Source organism: Ambystoma mexicanum, chromosome 8 (genome assembly GCF_040938575.1).
Source record: "Ambystoma mexicanum isolate Mex_15411 chromosome 8, UKY_AmexF1_1, whole genome shotgun sequence".
Classification (NCBI taxonomy): Eukaryota; Metazoa; Chordata; class Amphibia; order Caudata; family Ambystomatidae; genus Ambystoma; species Ambystoma mexicanum.
This window is the reverse complement of record NC_090929.1, coordinates 757256663-757272264: the sequence shown is the minus strand read 5'-3', so window position 1 is coordinate 757272264 and position 15602 is coordinate 757256663.

The following is a 15602-nucleotide window of genomic DNA, read 5'->3' as shown; positions in this document are numbered from 1 at the left end:
TTACTTGGTCTAAGAGTACAGGGATTAGGGGTAACGGATACCTGTTCTTTACAGTGACCTGGTTCAATGCCCTATAGTCGATGCAAGTTCGTAAATCTCCCCCTTTCTTGGGGACAAAAAAGAGGGGAGAGGCCGCGGGTGACTTTGAAGGACATATGAAACTGTTTGCAAGGTATTGGTCCAAGTATTTCTTTAGATGAGCGTTTTCGTCTTTGGTCAACGCGTATATTCGGCTGCATGGGACTTGTGCTCCTGGTATTAAATCGATTTCACAATCGAAGGTATGATGTGGTGGCAATGTATTGGCCTGTTCTTTGGCGAATACATCTTGGTACTTCTGGTACTCTGGGGGTAAGGCCCCTGTCAACCCTAACACGGGTGTGGCTTTGGGAGTTGAGACGTCTGGTTTGTAGTTTCATAACAATGGCTGCATTCCATAGGAAAGGTTATTGTTCTGGTGCGCCAGTCTATCTGGGGATTGTGCCTTTCGAGCCATGGTATCCTAAGTAGCATCTGAAACTGTGGGGCTAAAATGAGATCAAACCAGATTAGCTCTTTATGTCCATCTTGACAAAGCAGGACGATCTCTCCAGTACATTGATTTACTGGGCCGGAGAGTAGTTGCGAACCATCCACAGCCGTTACGTTCTCTGCGGTTGCCTTGGTACAAACAGAAAGCCCCATTCTACCAGCTGTGACCAAATCCATGTAGTTTCCGACTGCGTCGCTGTCAATATATGCTTCCAGGACTTGTAGTTTAGTTGGTTGCTGTTGGTCTATAACCACCAACGGTATAGCAAAGTGCGAGGTCGGGTTAGGTCATTCCTCGCTCGGCAAACCGACCTCTAAGTTTGCGGGGTGCCAGAGTTTTCAACCTCCGTGGAGGCTTTTGCCCCATCTGTAGCTCCTACCGCCTTTCGTGGAGGCTTGGCGGTACAATTGCGGAGAAAATGTCCAGCCTGACCACAATACAGACATAATTGTTCTTGTTGTCTTCGGTCCCGCTCTGCCTTGGTGAGTGGCCCACGTATACTACCTAACTGCATGGGTTCGTGATGAGATTCTGCAGGTGGACGACCTGGATTTTCCTTGGGGCGCATGTAAAAGGTTCTGCTCTCTGAGCAGATGCGGTCAGTCTTTCTGGTCTGCAGGCGGTGATCGAGTTGGATGGTCAAATCAATGAAGTCCGCACAGTCATCAGGCGGGTTCACTACCTGTGCCAACATGTCCTTGAGATCCCCTCGCAGGCCTTTGTAAAACAAGGAAGTTTGTTTCTCCTCTGGCCAGTTTGTCTCAGCCACTAGCCGATTGAACGTAGCCACGTAGGCCAGAAGCTCTTAATTGCGCTGCCTAAGAGACAGCAGCTCTTCGTCCACAGCCTGCCCTTGTGTACGGTGGGCAAAGAGTTTTTCTAATTCCCGTTGGAAACCAGCATAGGCCCGGAGTAAGGGGTCATCCCTATTTACCAACAGGATCAACCAGTCTGCGGCATGACCCCCCAGGTAAGAAAGCACACAGGCCACTCTAGACTGGTCCATTGGAAATACTCCTGGTTTGCACAGCAAGTGTAAGCGACACTGGTTCATGAATGTTCCAAACTTTTTTGGGTCTCCCAGGAACCTTTCAGGAGGCGCTAGCGGGAAGTTTCCAGGAAGGACTACTTGCACTGGTGTCACAGGTTGGGTCTGTAATGACGAGTTTGGGGTGGTGGTAGGTCCACCGGGCAAGGGGACGAGGCCCGCCTGGGTTTGTAAAAGATGGCGGGCTATCTGATCAGTCTTATCTCTATTCACTACCAGTTTGCGCCTCAATGCGTTAGTTTCTGAATGAGCTGCTTGCATCTCGGCCCTTAATTCCCCCAGTAGTTGTGACAGCTGATCGACCTCCGAGGTCTCCATCACTCAGGCGGGGTTGTTTAAGGATGGCTTTGTGTTCTGTCATGCTTACCTGAGCCGCCGCAGGAGCGATGGAGTCCACCGGCTCTTCCCTTGATTCCTACTTGCCCAATACTGCTGGAAGGGGTTTCTTTCTGTTTAACTAGGCAAGCTCTCCATCCTGCTCTTGCAGGGGCGCAATGTCTTGGGTCCGGAGGGAGTTGCTGGAGATGGCCGCTTATGACAGCTATTGCTCAGGTATGTGTTAGTTCAGTTAAATTTCGGGACCAGTTGCCTCACTGGTGGTTTCCTTGTGCCAATGGTAAGTTCTGAAACCCAGTTAACTCACTGGGTTTGGTTTAACAGGTAAGTTCTGGTGCCAGGTAAGTTCAGTTCCCCAGTTGACTCACTGGGTTACACAGAGTTCCTTACGCTGCGTGATTTGCAGCCTGAATGCAGTGAGAGTACTGAGCGAATGTTTGCTGGGACTAACCTTGTCTTCTCTTTCTGTTCTTAGGTTCCGCTCCGGGAGGTGCTGTAGCACTGGATGGAAAAAAAGGAGCCAGAGGCAGGACCAACAGCTGTTCCAGACGAAGACCGCGCTCTGAAGGTGAGTGTCTGTAAGCAGTCTCAGAGCGGTATCTTAAAGCACTGCAGAAAGTGAAGTAAAGTTCCGACACTGGCTGGTCTTAATCACCTGTTCTTGCTTTTCCTTTTCAGGTGCTGGTATGCTGTGTAAGCCGTGGGACGAAGGCAAACAACTCCGGAGATGAACTCGTTATCGGTTCTCATTCCATCTCAAGCCGACAGTCGCAACGTCCTCACAGGAATTCTGGTAAGCGGAGAAGTTCACACAGGACTGCAGGTAAGCAGAGAAGTCCACACGGGACTGCAGGTAAGCGGAGAAGTCCGGGTAAGCGTGTGAAACAGAATTCACACAAAGCGCGTGTTGATCCCTGAGTGTGGTTTATATAGGTAACCACGCCCAGAGACTAGATTGCGCTGCTTGCTTTGTGCTGGGAACTCTTGTCCATGTTGGGGGAAGCAGGAAGTGCCCTTGGCAGTGATTGGATGATGGGGTTTCCCTGCTGACATACTCTGGGTTCTCAGAGCCTTAACTCATGCCACTCCTGATTGTCTCTTCCACCTATCCCTATGAACAACACAGAAAGAGGGCCTGCAAGTATGCCTCTGGCCCGTAACCACGACAGTGCATCACCAGAGGCATCAGAGGAGGACTAGGGGGCAGTCCCATTTGGAAGTGGTGCCTCCAGGCCCTCAAGGGCAGCCCCCACCACCGCCGCCTAGAGGGACACAAAGGCTACATCTAGGTGCATGGTCCTCCCCAAAACACCACCACCAAGGAAGGCCAAGCAAGTTAGGTGTGACTGCTGGCCACATGGCAACAACACAGGCCAACAAGGGGCACCTGTGGGAACACTGCATCCATTCCCACAGCTGCAGTGTCTCACACAGAGGCCACACCTGCCGGCAGAGCCACAGTCCAGTCACAGGGAGACATCAGCCCAGTGTCACAGCACAGAGAATGGGCACAGACCCCCCAGGGCCCTCACCACCACCATCACGACACAGTAGCAGGATGTTGACACACCATCCTATGGCTCACTGGACTCCAGCCTGTGAAAAGTACAATGAGAAATAGGTGTGGGAACACTAGTGTTGTTATGTTACAACACTTCTATAGCGCCAAAGCCCTCAGGCATCTAAGCGCTCCTTCACAAGCGGAAAAGGTTCAGTGAGGTTGAGCCGAAGTTTAAATAAAGAGCTTAATTTTCAACAGTTTTCGAAAAGCCAAGAGGTTGCTTTCTTCTCTGAGAGCCAACGGTAAATTTTTCCATGCCTTGGACGTGAGCACTGGAAAGGAATGTCCATTCCCACAAGCTCTCTTATTCCTTGCCACCTGTAAAAGCCAGGTGGAAGTGGCGCGAAGATTTTTTGTGGGCTGGTATATAGCGATTCTGTCCCTTAGATAGGACGGCGCTGTCCCATGGATACATTTATGGCACAGGGTCAGCATTTTGAAAGAGATCCTGGCCGATATTGGTAGCCAATGTAGTTCCTTTCTGGCGAGTGAGGTGGGTTTGTACCTTTTCATGCCATAAATTATCCGCACAGAGGTATTCTGAATTTTCTGCAATCTTAGGACATCTTCTCTGCTAGCACCCCCCAGTAGGGCATTGCAGTAGTCCAGATGTGGCAAAAAACCTGCCCTTACTAACTTGGCTCGGTTTTCTTTAGAGATTAATGGAGCAACTTATCTCAGGACACGCAGATGATATTGGGTAATTTTTTCAATAGCGTCTACTTGAGCTCCTGCGTTCAACGAGGCCTCCAAATATGCACCCAGGGTTTTTACCTTATCAACTACTATGATAGGGCTGTCCTCATCTAGGAAACTAGAGAAAGCAGGAGCTAGCGCCTCTCTAGATTTTTTCAACCCATAAATCATGAGTTCTGTTTTCCCGGCGTTAAGGCATAGCCAGTTTGTGGTCATCCAATTCTTTATTACTTTATAGACTTCATTAACTTTATACTGGTCTTCCTGGTGATCTCCCGATAGTTCCATGGACAGCTGGAAGTCATCTGCATAATTTGTAAAGAAAAAGCCCAACTTTTCCAGTTCTCTACAGAGAGGGACAATATAAATATTAAAGAGTAGAGGTGACAAACATACTCCCTGGGGAATGCCACACATGATGGTTTCTACCTCAGAGAATGTGTCTCCCCAATGTACCCTGGATCTTCTGCCTCCAGAAAAGATCTGACCCAGTTTATAGTCTCGGTAGCCAAACCACCCGTATCTAGCAGCCTATTTAGTAATATCTTGTGATCCAAAAGATCGAAGGCTGCACTAAGATCTAACAATATTAGCAGGCCCGGCCTGCTTCTTTCCGCTAAAGTTAACATGTGGGTTTGGAGGTCTACCAGGACACTCTCCCTGCTGTGGAAATGGTGGAAACCAGATTGCCTTTCGTGTAGCCGACCTGTATTTTCGATATGGAGTTGAAGATGGATTGTGGCTACCTTATCGACCAATTTCAGAAAAAAATAATGTGTTAGTAATCGGCCGAAAATTGTTAGCATCTTTAGGGTCTAGACCTGCCTTTTTCAGAAGTGGTGTAACTGCCACTGTTTTAATGGCCTGTGGGACCATGCAGTGTCTAAAGGAGGCATTCACGAATCTGCATAGAAATTGAGCAAAAATGGCCAAATGATCCAAAATAATTTTAGAAGGTATGAGATCTCCCGGCAACTAGTCGGGTTCATAGCTCTCATAATATCCTCTATCTCATCTCAGCCACTGAGATCTCTGGGAATCTAAATCCTGCGTGAGTGGATTTTGGTTCCTCATTTGTAGGTGATGCATGATCAATCAGATGTTTTGTTTCCACAGTCCTCTTCAGTGGGTATGATGGTATGATTAAGAACTTCTGGTTTCTCCCAAGACCTGAAGAGGCGAAAGAGCTCCTTGTTGTCATTGGGCCTCATTACACGGACGGCAGTAAGGGTTTACCAGTACCGGTAAGGGCACCGGTATTGGTAAACCCTTACCGCCTTACTACAAGGTCCCTTTGCGGGTTGGCACTTTAACGCCTGCTGTTTAGCAGGCGTAAAAAACCAACCCGCAAAGGGACCAGGGTGCTAATTACGGTACCGCAATTTGCGGCACCATAATTAGCGCCTTCCCCATTCCCATAGAGCCCTATGGGGCAAAAATGGGAATGGGGAAGGGCAATGGGGGAAGGGGGAATTACCGCCCCCCCAACCTTGGAATAGGGCAGTAATTCCCCTTTCCTCCAAGGCGGTGCCGGTATTTTACCGGCATGGACCAAGGGGCTAATAGCACCTTGGTCCTCCGCCTACCATGTAATGAGGCCCATTGTCTGCTAATTCAATTTGGTCATTATAATAGGTCCGCTTGGCCTCCAGGATTGTTTCTTTGTATGCTTTTTCATGAAGTTTCCAAGTGGCCTTATTATTTGAGTTTTGATCTTTGAGTAATATACGTCTGCGCGTCTTTTGCTAGCCTTCAATTTGGTTAGCCTGGTGGTCTCAAGTCAGAGGGGCAGTCAGTGGCTGCACTCCAAATGGGTTCTGAGAATAGACAAAGATATTCAAAATGAAGTGGGCAAAAAAGAGGGTAAAATGTCATTTCATATGCCCATTTGCCTTGCAAAGAGTAAAAAAGAGTTAAGGAAAGTGAGTCCTGAAATCAGCAGAAATTCACACTTTTTATGTGTACTAGAAGAGGTTGTACATGCGTACTAGGCCCCTATTATTATTGAAGTAAAATGTAATGCATTTGCAATGATTGACACAGGTGCCCAAGCAACAATGATGTCAAAATAAATAATGAAAAGTATCAATGAAGGGAGATCCCCACAAAATCATATAAAGGTGAGGAAAATAAAGGCCTTTTGCACAATTTCAATGGGGAAAAAATACCTATCGAAGGTGTCACTGAGGTTGCATAAAGATAGGGAAGCATCAATGAGACTGGAAGTTTTGATCACATCCATTAATGAAATACCCTTTCTTATAGGGACGAATTGCCTGAATAGATTTCCGCCCCTCATTGATGAGTTAAATGGAGTATTGTGGTCCTTAGCTAAAAAGCCATTGAGACCGAAGAAAATAATGACCCAAAGTAACAGGGTAAAAGAATGACACACCGTTGCTAAATCAGAAAGTGCAGTGGAAGTAGATCTTCAGAATGGCTGTGTGCCTAGTGTCACTGTCATTCTCATGTGTCATGATGAAATACGAGAAGAGAAATAGAAGCCGTCTTTGTAGATTTATTTGTATCCCAAAAAAAACGGGCAAACAGAAATGGATGAAAACATGCTGCGTTTTTATCTAAATTAAGAAAAACGCAAACCAAATATCAATACAGAGGTAAATAAAGAAAAACACATTTCAACCATCTCAAAAATACACATGGGAGAGGGGCAAGCATTGATCCCTATCCATGGGAATGGGCATCCTGAAATTATTGAGGTCACTTTGGTGCTTGAACATGAAAGGAGTTTCATTAATGAAAAGGTACTGCGGCAAATAATTGACAGGGAGGAGATCGTAAAGTTCAGAATAAAGAATCAAAACATGTTTAGCCTAGATGAAACTGAGTTGGGACAAAGGATTGTAGGAAGATGCATGTCAAAGATTACAATTGGCCCTAAGAGTATTCATCACAATGTGTGGATGGTGAGCGGGACACAAAACAAATTCTATTTGGCAAATGAGATCATGCAAAGGATGTGTATGGTATTAGACTTCCTAAATCAAAAGGTTTGGTCCAGGTTGGGTGGAGCCGCACCTGAATTTGAAAACAAGAGAACAGCTTACCAGTGTGACCAAACGACACCATATTCAATTAAACTGCAGGTGAAAAAGGACGTTATCATTCCCGCATTCACCAGACAAGTTACAATAGCATTAAAGTACAGAAAGGGACATCAGATAAAAGATTGTGATGCATTTGTATGCCTAAATGAATCCATGAGGTAGTAGGGGCTAGAATGCAAATATAGACCACTGATAGAGATTGGGGATGGACCCATTCAAATCCTGGTGGACAATAAAGGGTGTCAAGTCATTCATTTGGAAGAGAATTCAGCAATAGAAATGGAAATACAGAAATCTTACTACACTGCCGATTTCAGTAACCTAGTAATCTGGAACATTCCTGAAAGCTATGTGACTACACAGGGTGAGTACCAGAATCATTGGATTCTAAGCCTAAAGAAATCTTTAAATTTCGGTCTGTGTACCCTTATGAGTCAAGTGAAATAGTGTGCTGTCATCAAGATGATTGCATCCTATTCGAATTAAGTGAATCTAAAAGAGAAAACAGAATATTGAAATGAACGTCAACATTCTGAAATATTTTAATATATAGCGACCCTCCAATGAGACACTGCCACGTGGTTACAGGAAGGTACAGAGGTTCCTCCCTTCGAGGACTTCACAGACTGTTCTACAATGGTAGAGGAGCAAATTTAAGCTGCAGATGCTTGCACAAGTGAGGAAGAAAAGTACCAACTGATAAAAATATTTATGGAATTCAAACAGGTTTTTGCCAAAGATGTGTATGACTGTGGGCTGACCAATTTGCATATTGTTACGCTACCAGAAGGACATGCTAAGGAGCCCTTATTTGTGTGACGATATAGATTATCCCAGGCATATTTGGAATCACTGGCGGAAATAATCAAAAATCTAGAATCTAGAGGAATCATTAGGCCTATTCATAGTGCATCAAATACCCCTATATTAGGTGTGCTAAAACCCAATGGCCAATGGCATTTGTGTGCAGATCTTTGAGAATTAAAGAAAAAGGTACTTGTTTCAAGCTGGCCCCTATTTATTGATTAGGGTCTTGCACATGTTCATGGGGCAAAGGTGTTTACCACATTAGACCTTACAGCTGGGTACTGGTGTGTGCCACTAGCTGAAAATATTCAAAATGTGTTTGCATTTTCATTTGACAAATCACAATATGCCTGGTCCCGGACCCCTTTTGGTTATGTCAATAATGGGAGTGAGTTTGGGATATTCCTGAGCAAGGCACTTCCGGATGCAGCTGAAAGGGGCACATTAGTCTATGCGGATGATGTGCTAATTAAAAATCAAGATCTGAAAAGCCATTTCAATGAGATTAGACATGTGCTCAGGCAGCTACAGAAGGCTGGGGCAAACGTATCTTTACAGAAAGCACAGTGGTGTAGAAGAAAGGGAAACTTCCTAGGTCATGAAATGACAGAACATGGGTTAAACCCACAAAAAAACAAGGGGGAGGCGATTCATAAACTAAAGGATCCCACTAATTTGAAAAGTTTAAAGAGTTTGTTAGGAATGAAAAGTTACAACAGGAAATATATTGAGAATTATGCAGAGATTACCCAGCCTTTAATGAAATTACTGAAGCAGGGCATAACCTAGAAAGGGGAAAAGGAACAAAGTGAAACAGTAGCCGTGCTAAAAGAGTGTCTAATGAAAGCGCCATGTTTGCCATATCCAACGAAAAACCAGGATTTATTTGTAGAAATAGGATTTACAGATCAATGCATGTCAGCAGTATTATATCAAAAACATGATGCAAATAATAAAACCATTGCATATGCAATCAAAGCATTGTCACAGATAGAGACCAAATTTAGTGAAGCAAAAAAGCACTTTGACCACTGTCTGGGTTTTACAACATTTCCGCCCCATAATTCAAGGGGAGCTGGTGATTGTTGAAACAAATCACCAGCCTCTGCAATTTATGCTAATTAAAAGAATAAGATCAAGTAATTTGGCGCAGTCAAGAATTTCTTCCTGGACACTGGCACTTAAGGGATTTCATGTAGAAGTGAAAAATTGACAAAATAAAAAGAGCCCAGTTGCTGAAGGACTAGCAGAGTTGCATTATAGTGCATCTGTATGTGCACCTGATGACACTGAGCTAGAAACAAGTTTAAATGAATTGGAGCAATCCCCACACAGGCATTCCACATGGAAACATGGAAGGAATTACCAACTTTATGTGTGTACACCATGTATGATATGGTATGATATGATGGTTTATTTATATAGCGCCTATACACAATGTGTTTCAAAGCGCTTCATGATAAAGGGATGGAACAAGGGAAAATACAAACAATTCTTACAGGCTGTGAACAACAAGAATGTGATAAAACTATCATACTCGGCCTAGCAACATTTCAGATAGTGCAAGTGCTAAGACACAAAAAGGAAAGAAATGGTAAACAGACAGGTGACTACCGTACTAGGCCTGACGACATTTCTGGTAGAGCTGGAGAATTACACAAGGTGAGGGGGGGGGAGAGGAACAAAACAAGCAACTATCATACTAGGCCTGACGACATTTCAGATAGTGCCAGAGGAGTAGGAGGGGGGGATAACAAGTAAGGAGGAGGGGAGGAGACAAACAAAGTTACTATCATAATAGATACGGGACCAATCAGATAGAGTAAGTGCATAGAAAGAGTAGGAGGGGGAGGAGAGAGAGAGAGAAGGGGGAAGAGAGAGGAGAAGAGCACAGATAATAAAACTGTGAAAAGAGCAGAGAAGCAGAGGGGAGAGTGAAAACAGTTGCAGAGGTCAGTGTGGAGCGTAATGTTGCAAGGGAACAAAAAATGTAGCCAAGGATTCACAAAGACAATGGGCACAGCATGATTCAGGGCCAACCTGAGTGGCCTTCCTTGAAGGGCCCTCAAGGCACCAAACCATTAAGTAGCTCCTGCTAAATGTTTTCCACTCTTTTCTGAGCTTGCTTAGTGAAGGTTTTGAAATATGGTTTTCTGTCGTTGAGATACTGCAACAAATGTTCACCTAACATGGAAGCACTTAACATTTATAAAACACAGGTGCCAAACTTGAAGCTGTATTTCTGTGAGGCTCCAAGACATCTGAAATTCAAAACTGCAATTTTCAGCCAGTGGTTCTGCATCACTATTCTCATCTTAGGCTGTTCCTGGTATGGGCATTGTGGGAGAAGTGCATTCCTTTTTATCCCTTGAATGGTCCTAAAGGCACCAAACCATTAAGAAGCCCCTCCCACATTTTCTGCGCTCTTTTTCTGAGCTGGTCCAAAGAAGATTATGAAAGAATAGAGAGATGGTTTTCTGTCGTGTAGTTATTGTTTTTTATTCTTTTTGTAAAAGTTTTGTTTCTTTCTTTTGATCAAGAATCAAGAGTCTTTTTCTCAAGACTAGGGATATATACATAATGTTTCTTGTGTATGGATATTACCATTTGTATGTTATTTATTTTCGACTATTAAGCTGTGGTTATTGGGAGAAGCACACATGTTTTAGAGCATACGTGTTTGTTTTTCCTGCAGTGATTTTGGGTTAAATCCCAGCAGAAAAAAAGAGGGAGTGTAGGATTATGGACTCTGCATTTCAACATTGAGACTCAGCATTTCACATTCACATTTTAGAGAGGTTTTAACTTCAACTAGGGCCAAGGGCGTGAAATTCATTGCTGGACTGGACTCAAGAGTGTGAGTCTCAGGCAGAATTAAATAGATGCCAATGCAAAGAGCACATGCGTGAAATTTTGCTTTGCTTCATGATAATATTTCAATTAACAGAACCGCACTAAATATAGTACTAACCTAAATTTAACATACTAATTAACCCAACCCCATCTAACATGTAACAGATTCCCATAATAACATTTAGTGCAAATAAGCTCATGAAATAAGCTTGATGCAAACTGAGAAAAAGGCATAATGCTCTGAAAATGGAAAAGAAAAATTATCTCTAAATGTCCAGGCTGGATCTGCTCTATGTGGTAGCTGAAAAATATGCAGATCCATTCTGCCAAAAAAAAATCGCTTTGTTTTGGAGCAGGAAGCGCAAGTGAAAAATGAAACATTTTGGACAAGGGGAGGTGCTCGTGATTGACAGGGGTATCATAAAAAAGGGTTTTGATGCAGAGTAGAGAGGCATTCCTCTTTTGGCACTGATGGACCAAGGAGGCAGAAGTGCTGGGTGCTGGCCAGCTGGAGTTCAGTGCTTGCAAGCTAACTAAAGCTGCAGCTGCCTTTCCTGGGTTGTCAATCCTTAGAAAAACAACTGTTTTGAAAATCCTTATCTGGGTTGACCCTGTGCAAGGCAGGCAGAAAGGCTGGGGAAGATTTCACTGCCAAGCTGAGTTGGGTATATCGTCAACAGATTTAGGTAAATATGAGGTTAATTGAGGTGCTTGTGATGTGAATGATACTTTGCAGCACAAGTTAAATAGTTCAGTTCATTTTGGGTGCTGCATTAGAGATTCAAATTTAAACATGCATGCAATAACGTGTTCATATTTCTCAAAGTCTTGCTGTTTTTTTAAAGGGTATTTTACTTGCCAAGTTTTACAAGGCTAAGGTCAATTGATAGAGCTTTGCACAGATAGAGCGATGAAAGCCATTGCAAGAAAAAACATACTTGCACTGTGAAGTACAATGTGGGCACAAGTATCACTAAGAGAAACTTGTATAATTCTAGTTTATGATAAAGAAAACATTCAAAAAAAGGTAATTTAGTTTCATTATACTTATTCTGCATTCAGTGCCTTTGATTTGACATGCACAGAGCGATGCAGATGTGCAGTAAAAAATATCTCAAAGCAAAGTAGCCGCAGTGAATTGTTTTATTTAGAGAGGCTGAATGAATGTATTGTATTTCAATTGCATGCTATTCATTTGTTGAAACTCAGCCAAAAGGGCATATTGTGGTATTGTACATAAGATAGCACAGGATGGCATGAGCCATCTATTCAGAGTGTATTAAGTTCATATCTGTTTGTTGTTAGTGACCCTGGTGAAAAGAATTATTAGGCAGTATTCTGAAATCAGTCTCACCACTATAAAAACGACCCCAACAAGTTTACCACAATATATTGCCAAAGACTATACAAATACCACTAAATACCACCATAACAAATAAATACCACAAAGTAATAGATATAACCCCATGTCGTGATAAGCTGCTAGGCGCTTCCAGTAACCTGCATTTACACTAACCCACTGAGCTATCTTGTGTGTATTAGAGCCTATTCGAAGCGTGGAGGAAAATGCTGACATCAACCAGGCCTCTTGAACTGGGTTAGCCTGCATGCTTGCAAGGGGTTAATTGTGAAGGCCTTTCCTGAAGACATAAAACATCTAGCATTTGCAAGAGGCTTTACGCAGCCCTTGGGAGCCAGGCACAGCTTTGCTCGTCTTCACTCTGCGAGTCAGGTGCACTGATAAGGCAAGAATGTCAGATCTTCTCAAAACACAGTACCCGAAGCCTGGGAGCCAAGACTGGCTGTTTCCAGTCTTGTAACTTTCCAAGTGAAAACATGTTTACTGACTGGAAGGGTGAGCCTAGAAGCTTCTCAAAGAGCTGACACGTCATGATGATTGACGTGCAGCCCCTAATAAGAGAACTATACTTGGACCAGGGAAGGGGGGACTCATCCTGGGCTGTTGGAGAAAACGCATGTACCAAGAGGAACAGTGCCTGGACGACCAGCTGTGCGCTATCTGGGCCGAGACTCCTAGCATCACATCCCTGCTCTGATGTAGGACTGTGGGGGCTTGGCCAGTCCTCCCCTCCTCTCCCAAGGAGTGCCGGGCACCTGTAGCGGTGAGGGTCCCGGGTGTTATCTGATCGTACCTTCATCTACATTTTATTAGGAGCGTAAGACCAAATAATTGCATATTCATCTGTGATTGACAATTGGCATTATACAGCTTGCACTTTCTATTTCCACATTATTGTAAATTGCTGCTTAGTTCTTATTAGATACTGTAGATAATAAATGCATGCATCATATATTCTGTGTGATTGGCTTTTTTCCAGACTGAGTTCATCGTGCGTCTTAAACCTTATTTGTGTGGGAAGATAATTAGGAGTGATTTACTTTGCACAGAGGGCTGGATCCCAGGGGGGTGCGGGTACTGTTTATCACTACATTTGGCGCTGCGAGCAGGGTTTACGAGCACAATGCCATTCTGGAAAAAACATGCAAAAGATGAATGCAATGCGGAAGATAGTGCATTCTGTCACATCCCAGGATGACCGGCATCAAATTCTTGGTCGGGTGTGGCAGATATTTTGCATCGGTACTCGGCACCGAGAGCATGGGACATGCTTGAAAATGATGTTTCACCAGCAGTAATTAGTAAATGCTTGGAGAGTTTACCGCTTGAGAAATGCAGAAGGGAGCTAAAGGCAGCAGGAAACATAGGCTGGTTATTCCTGCAGGCGCTCAGAAAGGTGCATGAGAATGAATTGCTTAAAGATGCGCAGATTCGCAAATTAACTGATGAGATTTCCCTGCTCCAGGAGCAACAAATCATTATGAGAGAGACCCTTGAATCGTCCGTTAAGCGGGCTGATCAGATGGAGGACAGGTGTGCCTCTTTAGCTGTGCGTGTAGCCACGCACAAGCGCAGACAGCGGCGGGGCAATCCGTCAAAGTTAAGGATTTGCACGCTAATTAGGAAAGATAACTGGGACCCAAATTTATGGTCGGGTGAAGTCAGTGACAGCGAAACTGAGCAAGCATATGACTGGAATGAATCTGTTAAAATCAGGCTTGCAGAGTTAGATTGTTCTGACGAAGAGGAGCTGGAATGTGCTCCAAAGAAATGTGTTTATCCAGCGGGACCGTTAATCACTAACAAGTCAAAAGGCCAAGCTGGCGGTGCAAATATTCAGAATACTAGGATTGTCCGCGATTATACACAGACACAGCTTTTAGAGATTGCTAAGTTATTTAGACAGAGGCCAGGTGAAGCACTTCTGAGGTGGTACCTTCGCCTCTGGGACACGGGTGCCGATAGTATCTTCTTAACCCCAGAAGAACTGTTAAAGATGGGTTCACTCACTACTAATGTAATGTTGGGACAGATAGTGCGTGGTGCGCTCGGGCTGCAAGGCTCTCATTCCTTGTTTAATTGGCTTCAGACTGCCCTAATGACTTTGTATGGGAGTCCAATGGATATGGAAGAGAGTTGGGGCGGTTGGCAGTCACTAACTGAAGCAACAGATCAGCTTAGAGAGATGGGTTTACAGTGTGCACTGTACAGTGCAAATTTTGCAGGGCCTGACATGGAGTTGTTTACAGCTGGCATGCGCGCACGTTTGTTAAGAAATGCACCGAGTCACATGAAGGGCGCATTGCTTTCATTGCTGGGTCCAGCGCAAGGCAAAGCCATTGGTGAAGTGCACTTCAGTTAGGGCAATTAGAAGGGCTGGCTGTGCGTAAAGCAGCGCGCCTAGTGGCTGCAAACAATGATTCAGAGAAAAAGCATGGCAAAAATGTAAAGTCTAAAGAGAAAACTGATACTGTTGAGATCACACGCGGACAAATGTGGGTGGACCTGCTAAAAGTGGGAATTCCAAGGGAAGAGATAGACGGTAAACCCACATCTGTGCTGCTTGAGAAATGGAAGAAATTGAAAAAACAGGGATCGGGAAAAACTAAGCCCTCTGCACCCTCTGAAGAGGAGGTGTTGAAGCCCAAAGTGCGAGCAAAAGGTTACCCTGATTTGGCAAAGGACAAGTGGGAGGTCCCAGACCCCATTTTTGATTGAAGGGCTGGCTCTGTCTTTGAGGTACGGTTAATAAAGAGAACTAGCCCCAGAGACAGACGCCCTTTGTGCCACTTACATTGTATTTGGATGAGAAAGTAAAACATGTTTTGGCTCTATTAGACACAGGAGCTGAGGTAACCATTCTGAATGGCAATCCCAGGAAATTATCTGGTCCCAGAGTTTTGGTCAACGGTTATGGGGGAGCAGAAACTGTTGCAAAAGCCTTTAATGTAAAAATGTCAATTGGCGAGGGATTGCCTTTCACAGCAAATGTTTTGATTGCAGATATACCGGAGTACATACTTGGCATGGATGTGTTGTTGGGCAAAAGTGTGACTACAGATTTAGGCGAATTTGTTTTTGGCAATCGAAAAATCCATTTGAGAGTTGTTAACCCCGTTGTGGTTGGGCATGCCAAATGGTCCCCCTTGCATTTACCTCCTCCTGCTGAGCCAGTGTGCGTGAAACAGTACCGGTTGCCAGGAGGACATAAAGAGATTGGTGAAACTATTGAGTCATTGGTGAAAGCTGGCATAATGAGGCCGGCAGTCAGCCCATTCAACTCGCCGATCTGGCCTGTCCGCCGCCCAGATGGGGCGTGGCGTCTGACGATTGATTACCGC